Here is an 18,978-nt window from a genome sequence, read left to right as displayed (position 1 = left end):
ATTTCTATACATGGTGCACAGCTCACATTGATACACACATGCTCACAGGTGGAGCGGCTGGTTTGTAGAGAAAAGTTGTGTTTACTTTTTGAGAGAAAGTATCTGTTTCTGGGGTTTGAAATGTAGGATAACTGACCTTCGACCAAAACGAGGTGTTTTCTTCATTGACTCTCAGCGGGTGGAGGCCGTGAGGCATGGTGTGGAGCGCAGGCACCTGCAAAGTGTGTGCTAAGGGGCATGACCGATAGAATTTGGAGGAATAAGTGACTAAGACATTCAAGAAATCTTAGCTGTTTTTGTTCTTTTTCACCTACATTCTGAAAAGTATTGTAGAAAGTACACATTACCCTTTTAAAACACAGTGAACAGTTGATGAAGATAAAATATACCAGAATAGGTTTCAATTTAGGGGAACAAAGAAAAATCGGTCTTGGAACCACATACCCTTAGTAAGATTGCAACTTTTACAATGAGGTTTATTTCGTTTAATTAAAAATGCAGACATGTGTGTGGGAGTAAGAACATTTAAATGAACTCATACGCTTCCATTCTTAGATGTCTCTCAACCTCTCTCACGGGCTCTTGTCTGAACCTGTCTTAGCAACAGTTACCCTCATGTTTATTCTGCTTTGCATTCTAAGTGTTTTTGTTTTTGTTTTTTTCTATAATCTCAGTATATTGGGCCAGAGGGAAAACTCAGTGTATAAGCTGACTGCCAGTATTTTGCATCTTCTTTGAGATTATTGAGCATAGCATCATAAATAGTATCACTAAACTTCTCTTTCAAAACAGGTGCCCAAACACACAAGTCATCACGGCACTAATTTCTGAATGGTATCATATTGGAGCCCTTCCACACCTGAACAAAGTGAGATTGTTGACCACGGAGGAACTGTGCTCTCACAGTAGGCCTGTGATCTTCACAGGTGCACATTCTATTTGCTGAGATGGCCTCTTTTTATAAGGGGGTTGTTGGAGGCATAGAAAACGGGAACTTCACATCCCTCCTTGAGAGTTTGCCAGTTTGGTTCATAGCCAACCCGATAACTGCTTGTAGTGACACTCATCTCTCTAGGACAGTGGTCGGCAAACTCATTAGTCAACAGAGCCAAATATCACCAGTACAACGATTGAAATTTCTTTTGAGAGCCACATTTTAAACTTAAACTTCTTCTAAACTTAAACTTCTTAAACTTCTTCAAAATAGACTAGCCCAGGCCGTGGTATTTTGTGGAAGAGCCACAGTCAAGGGGCCAAAGAGCCGCATGTGGCTTGCGAGCCGCAGTTTGCCGACCATGGCTCTAGGACTTCCGATCCGATGCCAGCCCTCAGAGGGCAGTGCCACTCAGCCTACTCACACTGTCCTGGCCCAAGGGCACCCCTGTCCTGAATGCCCCAAAGTATCAGTAAAAATCAAATACCAATTCAAGGGACTTACAGCTAAAGTTCCAGTAAAACTCGGAGCGTAAAGCATGCTATTTTTACTATTTAAATTTTGTGTTACCATTTTAAACAACAGCAACAAAAACTACAGGAAGTCAAGTGTGTAGTTTTGTTCCTCTGCCTTCCTCAATGTTTGGTCCATAGTTGCTAAGCCCAGCCTTAGGAATCTAAGCATATACAAGGATGCTTTTTCAGTGTTACTGAGGCTTCTTTGATCCTTCCTAAAAGCAAGACAAATTTCCTTGTCTCCAACCCTGACCTCCTGAACTTCACCTGCCTGATAACTACTTATTTGTTTGGATTATATAGCTTCCTCAAAGATAGCATGTCAATATGTATTTTGTCATTTCAGATTCCTTTCTAGAATTATCTGTTTTTATGATTAATACCACCATTCTTTCAAGCTACCAAACTCAAAGCTTTATTATAATTGTCTTTTTTTTTCTTCCTACATCTAGAATGTTACTAAAGTCCATTTCTCAATCAGTAATATTTTCCTGCTTGATCATTTTGTCTCATTTCCTCTGGAAACCTCTTATTCTCTTGCCATTTTACATTTGAACTATTGCAATGTGCCAGTACAGTATCATGCTTATAATAAATTATAACACCATAATCTTCTGCTACTTTGCTCCCACTATAATAAAAAAGACAATAACAAGTGTTGGTGAGGATGTGGGGAAATTGGAACATTCATACATGGCTGATGGAAATGTAAAATAGTACAGCCACTTTTCAAAAACAGTTTGACAGTTCCTTAGCAGGTTAAACATAGAATTACCATATGATCCAGTAATTCCATTCCTCGAGATTCCACTCCCAAAAGAATTGAAAACATATGTTCACACAAAAACTTATAATGAATTCTCATGTTCAAAACAGCATTATTCACAATAACTTAAAGGTGGGAGTAACCCAAGTATCTATCGACAAATTAATGGTTTAAAAAAATGTAAAATATACTATTCAGCCTTTAAAAAGGAAGGAGCTGCCCAGACAGTACGGCTCAGTGGTTGAGCAGTGACCTATGAACCAGGAGGTCACAGTTCTATTCCTGGCCAGGGCACATGCCTGAGTTGCAGGCTGGATACCCGGCGGGAGGGGGAGGGGCACATGCAGGAGGCGGCCGATCAGTGATTCTCTCATCATCATTGATGTTTCTATTTCTCTCTCCCTCTCTCCTTAAAAAAATTATGCTAAGTAAAGGAAACCAGATACAAAGAGCTAAATTTTACATGATTGCATTTATTAGAAATATCCAAAATAGGCAAATCCATAGAGACAGAAATTCAATTAGCTGGAGGAGGAATGAATGATTCCTAATGGGTACTGATTTATTTGGGGAGTGATGAAATTGTTTTGGAATTAGATAGTGGCAGTAATGGTACAACTTTTTGAAAATACTAAAAATGCTGGATTGTATATTTTAAAAAGATGCATTTATGGTATGTGAACTAGATCTCAATTTTTAAAAACCTACACGATGCCATATTTGTTAAGAAAGAGCACGCCCCAGTCTCTGCACACCATTTCCAGCTCTGTGTCAGAAAATCAAGTGACCTCTCTTCTTACTCTGTACAATAGGGACAATAACTCCTTCACCAGCTGTTTGTGTTAAATGAGGTAACATATGTAATGCATCCAGCACTGTCTGGCATGCACTAAGAACCCAGTAAATTTATTAAGACCTGTTGGGACATCAGCCTTCAACAGCTTCCAATACTGTTCCAGATAGTATTGTCAGATATTTGGGGAAAAGGCCCAACTCCTTTAGCCATTTTAACAGTAATCTTCATGTTCTGGCTCAAATCTGCCTCTTTGAATTCTTACGATGTTCCTTTAAAGAATGGGCTTTTTATTCTCTCTCATTTTGCTGTTCAGATTCTTACAGCTCTGAATGCCTGAAAAATGTTTTCTTTCTGCTCCTCTTTGTCTTTCTCTGAATCCCACCGTGCTCTCCGAACTCAGAAGACTTTCTGAAACCATGCATTCAACTTTCTCCTTTATTTCATGGATGGTAATCTCCGCTTTTTGTAGCACCCAAGATTTTTACTGTATCTTTGACCAGTCACTTTGGTTATATTTTTAAAGTGTGTGTTTTATTGGGTTATAGTTTTAAGGTGTGTGTGTCGTTACGTTTTACCTTCTCCGTAGCACTTAGCACATTGCTTTGCTATGGTGTTCTGAATAAACATGGGCTATTTATGGGTTAAATTAGTGCTACATCTCAACAAGTACAAGGGCTTAAACGAATGAGTCTCAATCCTGGCTGTACCTTAAGATCCCTGGGGGAATAAGGCTTCATTTTAGCCCAACAAATCAGAATCTCTGAGCAGAGGCCTCCGCTTCACACCCAGGTGATACTGTGACAGCCCAGGCTGAGAGCTATTGGATTAAACAGATGAAGGACTAGAAGCCAGGGGGCCCCAAGCCTAATTGATTTTCACAGTCAAGATGTGAGGAGCACTGAAGCAGGTGGAGGTGCTCTGGGCACTGCAAAGTGCGCTACAAATATTAGATAATGTTATTATGGTGCATTTGGGAGTGTCACTGCTTCGAGGAATATCCTCCAACCTTAATTTTCTTTTTTTTTAACAGCCAACGGTGTAGTGGAAATATCCAATTATGGTCATCTTAAACCATTTAAACTCTACGTAATAGCTTTCATACCAGATGTGCATGCCTTGTTCCTTTTTGCTAACTTAAAAATATTCACTCTGTGTCTTTCCCAGGCTGGCCAACATTCAGCAGCAGACCCTCTCAAGATTGTTTACTTGCCCTTGTTCTTGTTGAGTTACCACACTTGGAAGCAGGAGATGGGCTCAACAGCAGCCAACAGGCCATGATCCAGGAGGAGCCGTGAGGGATAGAGCTGCTGGTAAGACACTGGGGACCGCTGGTGCTTGGTTTGCCAGAAGCTTATTCCCAATGTAATGGTCAATGTCTCTTCCAACCTCAACTCTAAATTACTCTGTACTCTCTCAACTGTCTTTGGACACATAGCTTAGATCAGTGGTCGGCAAACTCCTTAGTCAACAGAGCCAAATATCAACAGTACAACGATCGAAATTTCTTTTGAGAGCCAAATTTTTTAAACTTAAACTTCTTCTAACGCCACTTCTTCAAAACAGACTCGCCCAGGCCGTGGTATTTTGTGGAAGAGCCACACTCAAGGGGCCAAAGAGCCGCATGTGGCTCGCGAGCCACCGTTTGCCGACCACGGGCTTAGATCTATGAATTCCCTAAAATTACGTGCTGAGAATTTACATTTTTTGGTTTGTTTCTAGAGAAAAGATTTTCATCAGATTCTTAATATCTGTGAATTGAAAAAGAGAGATAAGAGCCACTCAAATACCACAATAAGCATGGACAAATGTCACACCACGAACCACTTGTCATGGCGTCTCTCCTGTCCACTTTTACCTCGCTGTGGCCACTTGGTCTCAGTCTTATTCAAGACTGAAAGAATTCTGTCCATTGTTATTTGCTGGGCTGAAAAGGGAGCACCGACTGAGCCTAGGCAGCTGGGTTCCGTGACAGTTTGGCTGCACAGAACTAGTGGAGAACTGAAGTATAGAATGATAGGACTCAGGAAAACCTATGTGATATTTCACATGATTTTTTCCCCCCACATGATTTTTCTAAAAAACACAAATAGAGGTACTGACAGAGAGGGAAACACCAAACACTTTTTATATCCTGTTCTTATAGTTGATCTTAATGAAGTTCAATTTGTTCTGAATGCCACTGACTTGCTAATGGAAATCCCGGGCGAATGGTTATTTATCAGATCATTATCACTTATATGGATGAATAGAAGTAGGGAATTGGTGTATTCCTCCCCCCCAAAAAAATATATTTAAGATGAAGACTACCATGAATTCTATCATATATAGTTTTTTTCTTTACTATAAGCCAGTTACAATAATAGGGGCCTTGTAGGAAAGAAAATAAGAGGTTAGAGAAAAGGAAGAATGAGGCTTTTCTTTTTCCTTCGGCAACTCCTTTAGGAGGTAGTTCAGCTTGGGTGTCCCTGAATTTTGTTGATACAGTCACATAACAAATCTTCTAAAAAGCCTGTGTAGCTGTAATCTCTGCTCTCACTCCAGACGCGAAGTATGCACTCTGCCACTTGATCCTTCTGAGAGACTGACCTGGTGCTGAGAAATCCTTTCCAGGGTGTCCTCAGTTCAACTCCCATGATTCCTGGATGTTGCCATTTTCGAGACATGGGGCAAGTGCCTCTGCCTAGATTACCTCTCTGCCCTGGGAATTCAAGTCACTCTGCAAAGGAAAGAGAACTCAGCACCGTAGTGACTCTCAGAATGAAAATTTTCCCTTGCATGTTCATGTTTTTAGAGTAATCATTGTCACTGAAAATAGACTTCCTCTTTCCCCTCTCGTGCTGGAAAATCTTAGGTAATCATGAATAAAGCGTTCTTAGCGTTTCCCCTCCTCCCCTAGTGAATGCGTGGCCTCTCTCGCCGTGAGGACTGTGACTTCTCACTCTGTACTTGACCTTACATGAGAACTGAGAGTTTTTTAAAATGGAATTTTTATCTCTTTAGTGAAGTCATAAGATTGTCACTTCTTGGAGGTGAAGGGTGGGTAAGAAAGTGCAGAAGCTTAGGGAAAAGTGTAAGATAAATTACTAACAAGATATGTAGTCAGGAATTAATGTATTGGATGTGTGTAAAAAAATAAAAAGGTTTTATAAGTGAACTCCGAGAGGAGTTCTTCCCTCATGTCCAAAAAAATCTTATTTTGCCTTTATTTTCTTATAGTTGAATAAGCTCAGTCTAGGACTTATTTTCAGTGACAAATAAGCCTAGTGCTTATCTTTTAGTAACATTTATTAGCTGTATGTCCTTTGAAAAATTATTTAACCTCCTTAGATATTATTTTACTGGGCAAATATGTCATAGTTAATACTAATGGGATCATATAATATTTTATGGACAATATGTGGATGGCCTGGCACATAATAAGTTCTTAATTTTGTATTTTATGTTATTAATTACTATTATTAACGCTGCTTTCAGTTCTTAATAGGGAATTTATTTTAAAGGTATTTTTTGAGTATCTATCAAATACCAGGCACACTTTAGGAACTATAATGCATTAATAAGCCAATCAGATAAAAGTTTTTCTCCTTGTTTAGTTTAGAATCTAGAGTGTGACTCAGACATAAACAAGATAAATAAATAAAAGTGTGCAGTATGTTAAACATCAAGAAGTGCAAAGCATAAAAATTTAAAGTAGGAAAAAGAAATTGGGGGCTTGTTGAGGTAGTAGTTGAAGATGGGGTCATCAAGAAAGACCTCATGAGAAGACTATTTTTTATATATATAATATATTTTATTGATTTTTTACAGAGAGGAAGGGAAAGGGAGAGAGAGTTAGAAACATCGATGAGAGAGAAACATTGTTCAGCTGCCTCCTGCACACCCCTTCCTGGGGATGTGCCCGCAACCAAGGTACATGCCCTTGACTGGAATCGAACCCAGGACCTTTCAGTCTGCAGGCCGACGCTCTATCCACTGAGCCAAACCGGCCAGGGCGAGAAGACTATTTTTTTAGTAAAATTGTGTATAAGGAATACAAACACACCATGAAGTTACACGAGGGAAGCACATTGAAGGTAGAAGAGCAAAGCCACCCCTAGAGCAGTGAAAGGTTTTCCAGAGAGAGTCAAAGGGAGTCGGAGTATCGTATGCAACAAAATCGTATCCCACCAATAAACAGCCACCCATGTACCCACGTGGTACAGATAAGAACTTTGGACGTTCAAGGAATGGTACAACAGTTTGTCTAGACTAAAACAGAGGAGACTTCACACACAAAACGTGGCAGGTCATGGCCTAGATCTTAGACAGAAAGAATGTGGATACTTGGTGAAAGGGTAGAAACTTTTAGTTATAAGATGAATAAAGTCCGAGGAATTAATATATAACCTGGTGACTATAATAACACTGTGTCATATAATTGAAATTTGCTAGGGAGTAGAACTTAAATGTTCTCACCCCAAATAAGAAAAGTTTAAATATGGGAGGTGGTGAATATTTTTCTTAATAACTTCATGGGAGGGATTCTTTCACAATGTACATATATATCAAGTTATTATATTGTACATCAGGTATATGTATCTTACAGTTTTGTCATTTTTACCTCAGTAATGCTGAAAAAAGAAACTGCCAAGGAAAAAGTTCTAATTAAAGTTACTTTTTATAGACATCACAGTTGCATAGCCCTCACACTCTCTGCCATGAAACAACCAACACACACACACACACACACACAGATGATGTGCCAGTAGAGACAGGTGGAAGAGAAACTACATGAGGTGAAGTGAAATAAGGATGTTGGCTTTGAGGGCAGGGGTCTACTAGGCATAGAACAAGGGGAAGGGGCAGGGGTAGGCAATCTTGTGTAGAGTTGGAAAGTAGTGAGAGAAAAGATGGTAGAGCAGGTGAGGGCAAATTTTTTTAAAACACTAAGGCCAGGCTTCAGATTATTACATGCTATCCCTACAGATATTGAGGAATAATTGAAGCAGTAAGTAACAAGGTGGCCCAGGTCTTTAACAATTATTTTGACAAGTGTGGAAGAGCAGGGAGATAGAGGAAGTGATTAGAGTGATTTAGGGGGTTGACAACATGGATTATGATAATAAGACTGAAAAAGGAAGATAGATTTGATATCCTTTAAGGAAAAGTCATGAGGATTTAATCACTGATTGCACATGGGAGATACAGGAGAAGAGTCAAAGTTTCTCTTCAAATTTTAAAATGACCAATTTAGTGTTGGTGCTAAAAGAAATGGGCAAGTTAGTATACCCAGAGATGAAACATGACTTCCCTAAGGTCATGCCATTAGCTGTTGGCAACACCTGGACTGGCCTCAGGTCTTCATGTTGTGAGCTCCTTTCCCACCACTCCCCATGCTGGCTGTAAAAAGGGTTAGTGATTAAAAAAAAAAATACATTTTTATTGATTTCTGAGAGAAAGGGAGAGAGATGAGAGAGATAGAAACATCAATGATAAGAGAGAATCATTGATCGGCTGCTTCCTGCACATCCCACACTGGGGATTGAGCCCATAACCCGGGCATGTGCCCTGACCAGGAATCGAACCGTGACCTCCTGGTTCATAGGTCGACACTCAGCCACTGAGCCACACCTGCAGGGCACAAGGGTTAGTGATTTGTATTTCTCCAGCTTGCTTATGGAAAAGAGACCTGGGAGGTTTGGATGTGCCCATTAGCGCTGTGTTTAGCTGTTCTTCTAAAAATGTGAACATTTTTACCCTCTCTCACGAAACAGATCTAACTTGTTTAGAAAGGGTCAAGGAAGTACTGGTAGGACTAGAAGAGGGTCATTACCTGCATACACTTAGATTCTCCTTCCTAGTCATTGTTGATGTTTCCTGATTCAAAATGTCATCTTTCTATCTCTCCAATAATTTGAGATGGAATAGTATTTCTATTATTGTACTTTTTTTCTGCTTATCTTTCAGAAGAAAAATGGTTTCTGTTATCTCAAATTTAAATCACTACCTAGATTTTAAAATTAAGACATCAAATGTTGCTTTCTTTTATTTATTGAATTTATTGGGGTGACAATGGTTAATAAAATTATATAGGTCTTAGGGGTACAATTCTATAATACATCTGTATATTGTATTGTGTGTTCATCACCCCAAGTCAAATCTCCTTCCATTGCCATTTATCACCACTATACCTTCTTCCACCTCTCCCCCACCCCTGTTCTCCTCTGGTAATCACCATGCTGTTGTCTGCTATTATCTGTGTCCCTGAGGTTTTTTTTTGTGTGTTTTTTTTTTTAATTGCTTAATCCCTTCACCTTTTCACCCATACCCACAAACCCCTCTTCCTCTGACAATTGTCAGTCTGTTCTCTATCTATGAGTCTGTTTCTACTTTGTTTATTACTTTATATTGTTTATTAGATTGCACATATGAGTGAAACCATATGGTACTTGCCTTTCTCTGACTGGCTTATTTCACTTAGCATAATGCTCTCCAGGTCCATCCATGCTGTCACAAAGGATAAGGTTTCCTTCCCTTTTACAGCTGAGTAGTATTCCATTGTGTAAATGTATCATAGCTCAACATTAATAATCATCAGAGAAATTCATATTAAAACCATAATGATATATCACCTCACACTTGTCAGAATCACTACCATTTATAAATCAACAAACAACAAGTGCTGGTGGGAATGCAGACTGGTGCAATTACTGTGTAAATAGTATGGAGTTTCCTCAAAAAATTAAAAATGAAACTGCCTATGACCCAGCAATTCCATTTCTGGGAATATATCTGAAGAAAGCTGAAACATTGATTTAAAAGAATATAAGTACCCCTGTGTTCATTGCAGCATTATTTACAACTAGAGGCCCGGTGCATGAAATTTGTGCATGGGGGTGGGGGGGCCTCAGCCCAGCCTGCATCCTCTCCAATCCGGGACCCCTCGGGGAATGTCCGACTGCCGGTTTAGGCCCGCCCGGGATCGGGCCTAAACTGGCAGTCGGACATTCCTCTCACAATCCTGGACCGCTGGCTTCTAATCACTCGCCTGCCTGCCTGGTCGCCCCTAACTGCCCCCCTCTGCTGGCCTGGTCGCCCCTCATGGCCCCCCTGCTGGCCTGGTCTCCCCCAACTGCCCCCCTTGCCGGCCTGGTCACCCCTCCTGGCCCCCCTGCCAGCCTGGTTGCCTCACACAGCCTCCTCTTCAGTCATTTGGCCACCCCTCACTAACCCCCCTGCCGGCCTTGTCATAGGCAGCCATCTTGTGAGGGCGTGAGGGTCAATTTGCATATTACCTCTTTATTATATAGGATAGCCAAGAATTGGAAGCAGCCCAAGTGTCCATCAGTAGATGAGTGGACAGATGTTGCTTTCTTAAAGATCAATCTTGAAATCAATGGTCATTATTCTAACAAGGCTAAATCAATTTATCTTTTGAATCATAGGACTTTGAATAAAAATCATCTAATGCAGTGCTCTTCAATCTGCACTCTTCAAAGTGTTCTGCTACCCATCTGCTTGTTAATAAATGTCTTCTTTTTTAAAATAAAATATAATTATCTAGCAAGTGAGAATAAGTGTATTTAAGGGAGAAAATGTTTTTCTATTTATAATTCTTTATACATTTCCTTACTCTCTCCATTACATATACCACATTATGATGTAAGTCATGACTCAACTCTGTAAAAACAAAATTTTTGTTATCTGTGGTGGTGTCTTATGTATATTTTAAGTCCCAGATTGTTCTCATAGTCTCTATGTCCCAAGAGGTTGAATTATGGAAGACAATTGACACTCTCATGGGATTCTCCTGAGAACTTTGGCAGTTCCTAAATTCACTATATAAATAGCACTATAGCATTGTTGGTATTAATGTCTATCTGCATATGACATGTACTTTGAGTTTAGAACACGTAAGCCATGCTAAAATAGAACACACCCTGTGAAAGTTATTTTCACCATTCTTGTGTTTCAGTTTCCCCATTGAAAGGTGAAGTATCAGTTGCCTCCACTGATCTCATAGGATATTTAAAACAGAAATGAGAGTCTTGGTGAATACACTTAGTATTCTGAAAGAAAGTTTTTTTTCTTTTCTATTATACTTGTATAAGTTTATTTTTTAGTGTTCCATAATATCTTTGTTATTTTATTTTTTATTGGATTTATTTGGATGACAAGGTTTCAGGTGCACAATTCTACAACACATCATCTGTACACTGTATTGTGTGTTCACCACCCAAAGTCAAGTCTCCATCCATCACAATTTATCCCCTGTTATCCCCCGTATTCCCTCCTCTAACCTCCCCCATCCCACTTCCCCCCAGCAGTCACCACGGTATTGTCCATGTTCATGAGTTCTTTCTCTTTTTTTTTTTTCACAATTCTTCCACCCCCCAGTCTCCCAACAGCTGTCAGCCTGCTCTCTATGCGTCTGTCTCTGTTCAGCTTGTTAGTTTATTTTGTTTATTAGATATGAGTGAAATCATATGGTACCTGTCTTTCTTTGACTGGTTTATTTCACTTAGCATGATGTTCTCCAAGTTTCAATGTAAATAAAGGCATAGAAATGTTTACCCTTCTTTACAGATGTTACTCTGGCCTATACTTTCCCTAAAAATGTCAAATTAGCGTGCTATCTTGGCTTTTTTATGTTGAAAAGATTAGAAGAACAAGTAATGGATTTCTGAGAGACTGATCATATAGGTAATGTTGTATATGCATAAAACACTTGTAATTCTCAAACCAAACCCTTGAATCTTAGTGGGGGTCTTGGAGAGAAACTTAAAACAAAAACAAAAACCTTGGCCATCTTTCCAAGATCTTGACTCTCCCTCCACACTTAACACTCACACATGTGCACACACACACACACACACACACACACACACACACCCCACAGCATCCTTCCTTAAACCCTCCCAGCCATCTGGGCTCCTACTTTGTTGAGAATGTTGAAATTATTGGGCTCGAACTTTTACCTTTCTTTCTCCCCCATACTCTCATTAGATCCAGCTAATCCACACCATCCCCTTTTGGAATTTCCTTTTTCCATGAATTAATCATGTTCTTATTGTTCTACTCCTGTTCTTCCTTTGTTTTTTCCCTGATGATCAATTTAATGTATTTGATGTGCCCCAGTGTGCTCATTCTTAATGCAGATCTAACCATGCACACCCCTTCTTAAAGACCTTTGGATAGATACCCACTGTCAAACTTTGTCAAAGCAGTAGAGGCTCTTCCTCCCCACCCTACAGAGTTTTGACAATTAAAATGGAGTTTATCTGGTCAGTGCAGAGATGGTGGGTGCAATTTGGGGATGCTACCTACCCCTCGTCAGCCAGTGTGGCCCTGCACAACTCTGTGGACCTTTGGTATGTAAAGAACTCAGGCTGAAAAACCATTGGCCCACAGGAAGTAGGCTAAACTCTGTGCTTGATATTCCTGTCTGCCTCCTGATTACTCTTCATCCTCCCTGTCATTCTGTTATCCCTCACATTCTGGGATGTAATTATTCCTACCGTAAGTCTTGAACAAAACTTATTTCAGTCATCTAAGCCTTTGTATTTTCTGTTCCTCTCCTGGTTAGCTGCTCTTTTTCCTTAAACAACCCAGCTCAGGTTTCGCATCAGCGAAGCCTCATATTTGTGGCTCAATTGTCTCAGCATCACACTTATTGTAGTCATCTGTGCTCATCTTTTCTGAAAGCCCTAGGACAGTGGTCAGCAAACTCATTAGTCAACAGAGCCAAATATCAACAGTACAACGATTGAAATTTCTTTTGAGAGCCACATTTTTTAAACTTAAACTTCTTCTAACGCCACTTCTTCAAAATAGACTCGCCCAGGCCGTGGTATTTTGTGGAAGAGCCACACTCAAGGGGCCAAAGAGCCGCATGTGGCTCGCGAGCCGCAGTTTGCCGACCACTGCCTTAGGACAAGGCTGTGTCTTACCTTCTTACACCTGACATTGTGCACAGTGGTTACAGAGTAGGCACTTAATCACACTCTTCAAAAGGATGAAGTCACTTTGTGATCTTTTTTATATCTTTTATTTTTCTATGTCCCCTCTTGCCCCTTCTTAAAATTGATACAGCACATTGTGTGTGTTGCAGGGAAGGGCGGGGGGAGAGGACTATGGAGGGTGGACAGTTGGAACTTTCAGAGCTTGAACCTCAGAGATGCTCAATTGTAACAAACACTTGTATAAGTAACATTTGATACTAAGTTGTTTTCCCAAAAGTATCCAACCCAAATTAAATCTTTCACAGTTGGCTGTTTTGGAGACTTTAGGGATGCATTCCGTGTTCTAATTCCAGTAGTACTGATGAACATAAATGTTTCACTATAGGAAATGTGAAAGCTGTTGTGGATAGTTGATGTCTGTTGGGTGACAATCTTGATGCAATTCCTCCTACTTATACATCCTTGAAAGGAACCCCGACATACCTGCTGCCATAAAAGTGTGCGGGAATCTTCTTAGATTGTTCAACATATTCTTTTAGGGGACCATTTGGAACATTATCACTGCAAACATTTTTCTATCTGTTGAAAATATTCCTTAAGAGATCAGATCCTGGCATCATCTTCTCCCCCGCAGCCCCCCACCACCCACCTGCCACCATGTCTCTTTTACTTATCGTAGCCGCTAGTCCAGGTGCATACTTTGGTTTTCTCTGATGTTTTGTGTGCTTCCGCCCACTTAGTTGGGGAGGAGCTCAATCCCTTTGAGGCCCCCCTCGAGCAGTGAACCCTCCCAGATGAGGAAAAGGAGCCCACTCTGAATGAGAAGCCAGGTAAGAGAGGGACCCCCACGCCGAACCTCTCCAGCTGTTCAGTTTGGGGAGATCATGCATGTTTTATTCCCCAACGGTGCCTCCTTTGGCCGCTTCTGGTTCCATAAGAAATACCTCTTTCTCCAAAGGCTCCCTCACCTTTAGCTTTTGGTGTTCTGCGTGAGGAGGGCACCGTTTGGTTAGGAAGACAGTTTTCCTTTGTCAGGGTAAGCTGGCCAAAAGAGTATGTAGCTCAGAGAAGATACCACAGCACTGCTGGGTTTCTAGTTTCCTCTCAGCCATGGGACAGGGGATGGGGGGCTTCAGTTATAAAGTCCCCCTCTTTCCTGTCTGCACTGTCTACCGCAAGCCATACCTAAAATAAGGGGCATTGGGCAATCACATTGGCATTTCTTATTCTCTGCAGCATTCCGCAACTGACTTAGGAATAGGGGCCGTGATTAGACTTTTAGTGATGTCCCTCAATAAGGATTCATCCACTTGTTATATCCAGAAAGTTTGAGAACTTTCTGTCTCTTGGCTAGCACTATTCCCTGGTATTTTGGTGCTAATGCAGGATATGTTTCCAGTTTTTAAAAATAATTATTATTTCAGTCATTTCTGGATGTCCACTGTTATATTACCACTTCTCTACAAGTCCTCCAATCTAATTTTGTTCATGAACATAATGAAAACTAGAGGCCCGGTGCATGAAAATTCATGCACTGGAGCGGGGGGGGGGGGGGGGTCCCTCAGCCTGGCCTGCTCCCTTTCACAGTCTGGGAGCCCTCAGGGGTGGGAGGCGACCCGGCAATCAGGGAAGGCGCCCCATCACACCTCTGCTGCTGCCACTGCCGGCAGCGCAAGCCTTGACTGGCCCTGGTTACCTGAGCCTAGGGCGGCCCTGGGTGGCTGGGCAGCCAACATCTGAGGCTTGCCTGCACCTCAGTCATTGGCTGGGCAGCTGCCATCCAAGGCTTGCCTGCGCCTCAGGCCGGCCCTGGGTGGCTGTGGGCTGAGGGGACTGGGGGACTCCAGAGGCTGGTGCTGGGAGTGGCCAGGCCTGCCTGGGGGCAGGCCCGGCCTTGCCGCGTGTTTACCACCCTGGCGGGGCAGAGGGGACTGGGTTCTGCCATCTTGTGGCTGTGGCAGTCAATTAGCATATTCCCTCCTTATTGGCTGTGGGCACCACCATCTTTGCGATGGTGTGAGGGTCAGTTAGCATATTCCCTCTTTATTAGATAGGATTAGCTCCTTAAATGGATTTAATAATGGAAGACATTTTCAAGGCAATTCAGAATAGAAAGTTAGCTTTCAAGAAGAAAGAATAAACTGTCAGCCAGTCTCACAAAGACAAAAATAAGCCAAACCTTAAAAAACAGGTTTTGGTGTAAACTTTTTTTACAGTTTCAATTCAGGTTAAACTCTTCAAATGAAGTTGAAGAGCTAGAGTCTTTAGCTGATAAGGATTCTAAGTATTAATTTATGGGACTCTATAAGCCCACTGAAAATTTTACACCAATTTTGCTAGGAAGGGGGGACCAGGTAATTTTATAAGCTTCTCAATAGGATCTCAAAACTCAGGAACTAATGCTGTGAATGTATAAGAAAATTAAAGCAAAAAATTCACCATCTTATGAGTTTCTACTTAGGATAATACACTTCATTCCCCAAGAGACTGCTTTTAACACAAACACGAAAACTTCAGGCACGGAAACGCTCCTTAAAAGGAGAGTCAAGCCTGAAGCTGGAGTTCAGAAAACTGGATTTAAGATGGTCTGAAGTGTATCCAGAATAACCAACAGAGTTTAAGCGAGATCTGGCTTTGCATAGTCCCTCAGGTATGCTGCCGGATGAGGAGGAGTGCGTTTTAAAAGACAAGAGGTGAGCACTTTTGGTTGGCTTCGACCATGGCTTCAGTTTTAGTGTCTGGATTAAGGGAACATGAGAAAACTTAAATGATTGGTCGTGGTGGCAGCTCTGTACTCCTGTGTTTTCAGAGGGGGAGGAGCCAGCTTTTTCCCACCTAGCACACCTTTTTCAGCTGTGGAAATCACTGTGAACACCTTTGTGACACAGTGAGGCATGAGCAGAATAAATAAAGCTCACTCTTCAGATGGATCAGAACATTTTCATATGTTCTTTTATTTTGGTGGTAACAGGTTGGACCATGTTCTACAAAAAAAATTGAACAGTTTGTGAACAATCCAACTGCCTAGCACTGAGCAGGACTCTCCAACATATTCCTCCTCGTTACATTTTGAGTCCTCTGTAGAATCAGTTTTCCAAATTGGTCAGCTCTGGTTTTCTCATTTATTTTTACCATCTAGTTATTTTTCTTGCCATTAATTGAAGAATCAGGGACACAGACAATTTATTTTTATTTGCAACACGTTTAAAAACCTAATTAGGGCATCTTTATTTTTACCACTTAACCCTTTTACATTTCCTAAAGTTTTTCCAATCATAGAAAAGTTGCTGAGCATGCCCAACTTTGTTTACTGGCTTATAGGACAAAGAAGAGTAAAATAGGAGTGCATCAAGGCACAGTGGTGAGAAGATAGTGTTTCCAATTAATCTCAAACGTTTGGGGTTAATTTAGTATTAATTCTATTCTTTGATGTCTTCCTGTTTTTTTGACATGGTGACCTGCCATAACAAAGAGGAAAACAGCAGGAAACTTGGTACCAATTAAAACCAGTCTCCTTCCACCAAAGAATTAAACTGTCAGCAAATGTAATCTCAAATTCAAATAGTGATAAGTGTTTTAGAAATAAACAGGAATAAAGGGACAAAGCTATTAAATTTCAACATCTGCTGGAAAATGATTAAAATTCACGCCAGTTTCATTAAGCTTGGAATTTGATAAATGTAGCTAGCACGGCAGAATTTCAAATAGATGCCTCATGCCTGGTGTACATGTTTGAGTGGGGGCTGTATCCAACAAAACCGGATACACTGGAATGAATGTGTCCGTAAACATCCCTTATACATTCACCATTGGTGTTCATATTCCAGTTATGAGTTTACTCAACTGGGGTGATTAGGTTTATAACAGGATAATTTCAGGTTTGCATCTGATTAACAGCATTTGAAGTTTGAATTGGTCTAGGATGAGTCGAGTGTAATAATAGGTTGCTGGATCAAAATGAGTCTTCAACTTTGGTAGGAAATTTCTATTCTTATCCTGAGTGAGATGTTCTGATGATCCTGGACACAGAACCCACTGACTTTGGATCATCTGAATTGACTTCCAGAGTTAGAAGTCTAAATACTCCATGCCCATTGATTGAAGTCTATGGATGACCTGATGCGCTTCTAACAACTTTCTTTTAACTAAAATAGTATATATGTCAGGTTGGTTTGTCACAGTGGGACCAGAACAGAAATCACGATTTTATACAAAAACAGAAAACTTGGAGTTTATTTCTGGTCATCTGGGAACATCGATGCTAAAAGTTTCCCCTGTGGCTGGCATAAAATACTTAGTTATAGGTATTTTACTGATATTTCAGATTTCTTTGTTTGTTTACAGTGGAGCCTATCAAGAATAATCATCCCCATTCTCTTTTATTCAGCCAACAGAAAAATTTTGAGTGCTTGCTGCATACCTGTGCTAGGCATTAAGTTGGAGAGGAAAGGTAGATAAGACATGGAATTTGCCTGTAGGTAGTTCAGAAATAACTGAGTCTAAGGACAAACATGATAACAAGGGAATCAGGGAATTTAGGGCTCCAAATTCCTATGTAAGGTCTTTTTACTGTTATCCAATTTGCTTTAAAAAGTAACTGAGTCATTTATATTGTAGTCAAAGTAGTTTTTTGTGTATTGGGACCTAGGTTGAAAATAAACATGTATGGGAAGAAACTTTAAATTTGTTTTTCTTCCATTGCTAATTCAATGAATAAATATTATTTTTTAAGTAATTTTTTTCTTTGTAAAAATTTTGCTCTTTGTAAAATTTTTGTGTGTTTTAATTTTTAGTTCACTTAATCACTGAAAGAAATGTGTGTTAAAAGGCATACTTGCTAAATGTGGATCTTAAGATTCCTATAAACCAGTAGCAGAGAGAATATGTATGTATACATATTCATTCAACTAATACTCTCTGCCAGGTACTGAGTTAGATATTATGGTTATGACTAGGAAACCAGTAGACACAGCTCTCACTCTTCATCCTAGTGGAGGATGCAGATTAGGGAAGAAGTAGATACAGCATAGAGTAAGTGCTATGGGGAGGAAAAGTAGAAGGTGTTCTTGGGACATCCAGGAGAGCACCTAACACCCTCTTGAATTACTTCCTTCAAGGTTTTTTTTTTTTTTTGCCCTAGCCTGTTTGGCTCAGTGCATATAGCGTCAGCCTGTGAACTAAAGGTTCCCCAGTTCGATTTTGGTCAAGGGCATGTACCTCGGTTGTAGGCTTACATCCATTTCTGTCTCTCCCCCTCCCTTCCATTCTCTCTAAAATCAATGGAAAAATATACTGGGATGAGGATAAACAAAAAATAATAAATAAATAAATAAACAAACAAACAAACAAATAAAATAAAAAATGTTTGTTTTCTTAAAAAAAAAATCTTTGTTGCTGAGAGTATTAAAGATGTCCCCCCATTTTTTGCTCCCATTGCCCCCTTCCTTCCAGTTCCCACGTGCCCCAGGCCTTCACCACCCTATTGTCTATGTCCATAGGTAATGCATATATGCATGTAAGATCTTTGATTAATCTCTTCTCAAACCCCTGTCCCCATTCCCTCTGAGATTCGTCAGTCTGGTCCATGTTTCCATGCCTCTGATTCTATTTTATTCATCAGTTTCTTTTGTTCATTAGATTTCTTTTTTTAAATTTATCTTTATTATTGAAAGTATTTTACAGATGTCTGCCTTGTTTTTTATTTGTTTGTTTGTTTGTTTGTTTTCCCCCATTGACCCCCTCCTCCTGGCACCTGCCTCTCCCAAGCCTTTGCCACACTATTGAATGTGCCTGTGGGCTATGCATATATGCATATAAATTCCACAATTAATCTCTCCCTCCTCCACACCCCACACTTCCCCCTTCCCAGTGAAATTTATCAGTCTATTCGTAGTTCTATGTCTCTAGATCTATTTTGTTCATCAGTTTATTTTGTTAGATTCCACATATGAGTGAGATCATGTGATATTTATTTTTCTCTGAGTGGCTTATTTCGCTTAGCATAATGCTCTCCAGTTCCATCCATG

General features: G+C 40.4%; 1 protein-coding gene across 1 annotated transcript in view; it reads left to right on the top strand.

Moving 5' to 3' along the window:
- Positions 1 to 18,978, top strand: part of TET2 (tet methylcytosine dioxygenase 2) — a 133,819-nt gene that overhangs the window by 30,364 nt on the left and 84,477 nt on the right. Inside the window, 1 exon segment of the mRNA XM_054726882.1 lies at positions 4,176 to 4,321. The gene's annotated coding sequence lies outside the window, so the exon portion shown is untranslated.

This window comes from Eptesicus fuscus, chromosome 2, assembly GCF_027574615.1.
Source record: "Eptesicus fuscus isolate TK198812 chromosome 2, DD_ASM_mEF_20220401, whole genome shotgun sequence".
In the NCBI taxonomy this organism is placed as follows: Eukaryota; Metazoa; Chordata; class Mammalia; order Chiroptera; family Vespertilionidae; genus Eptesicus; species Eptesicus fuscus.
The sequence above is the reverse complement of the archived record's forward strand: the minus strand, read 5'-3'. Positions and strand labels throughout refer to the sequence as shown.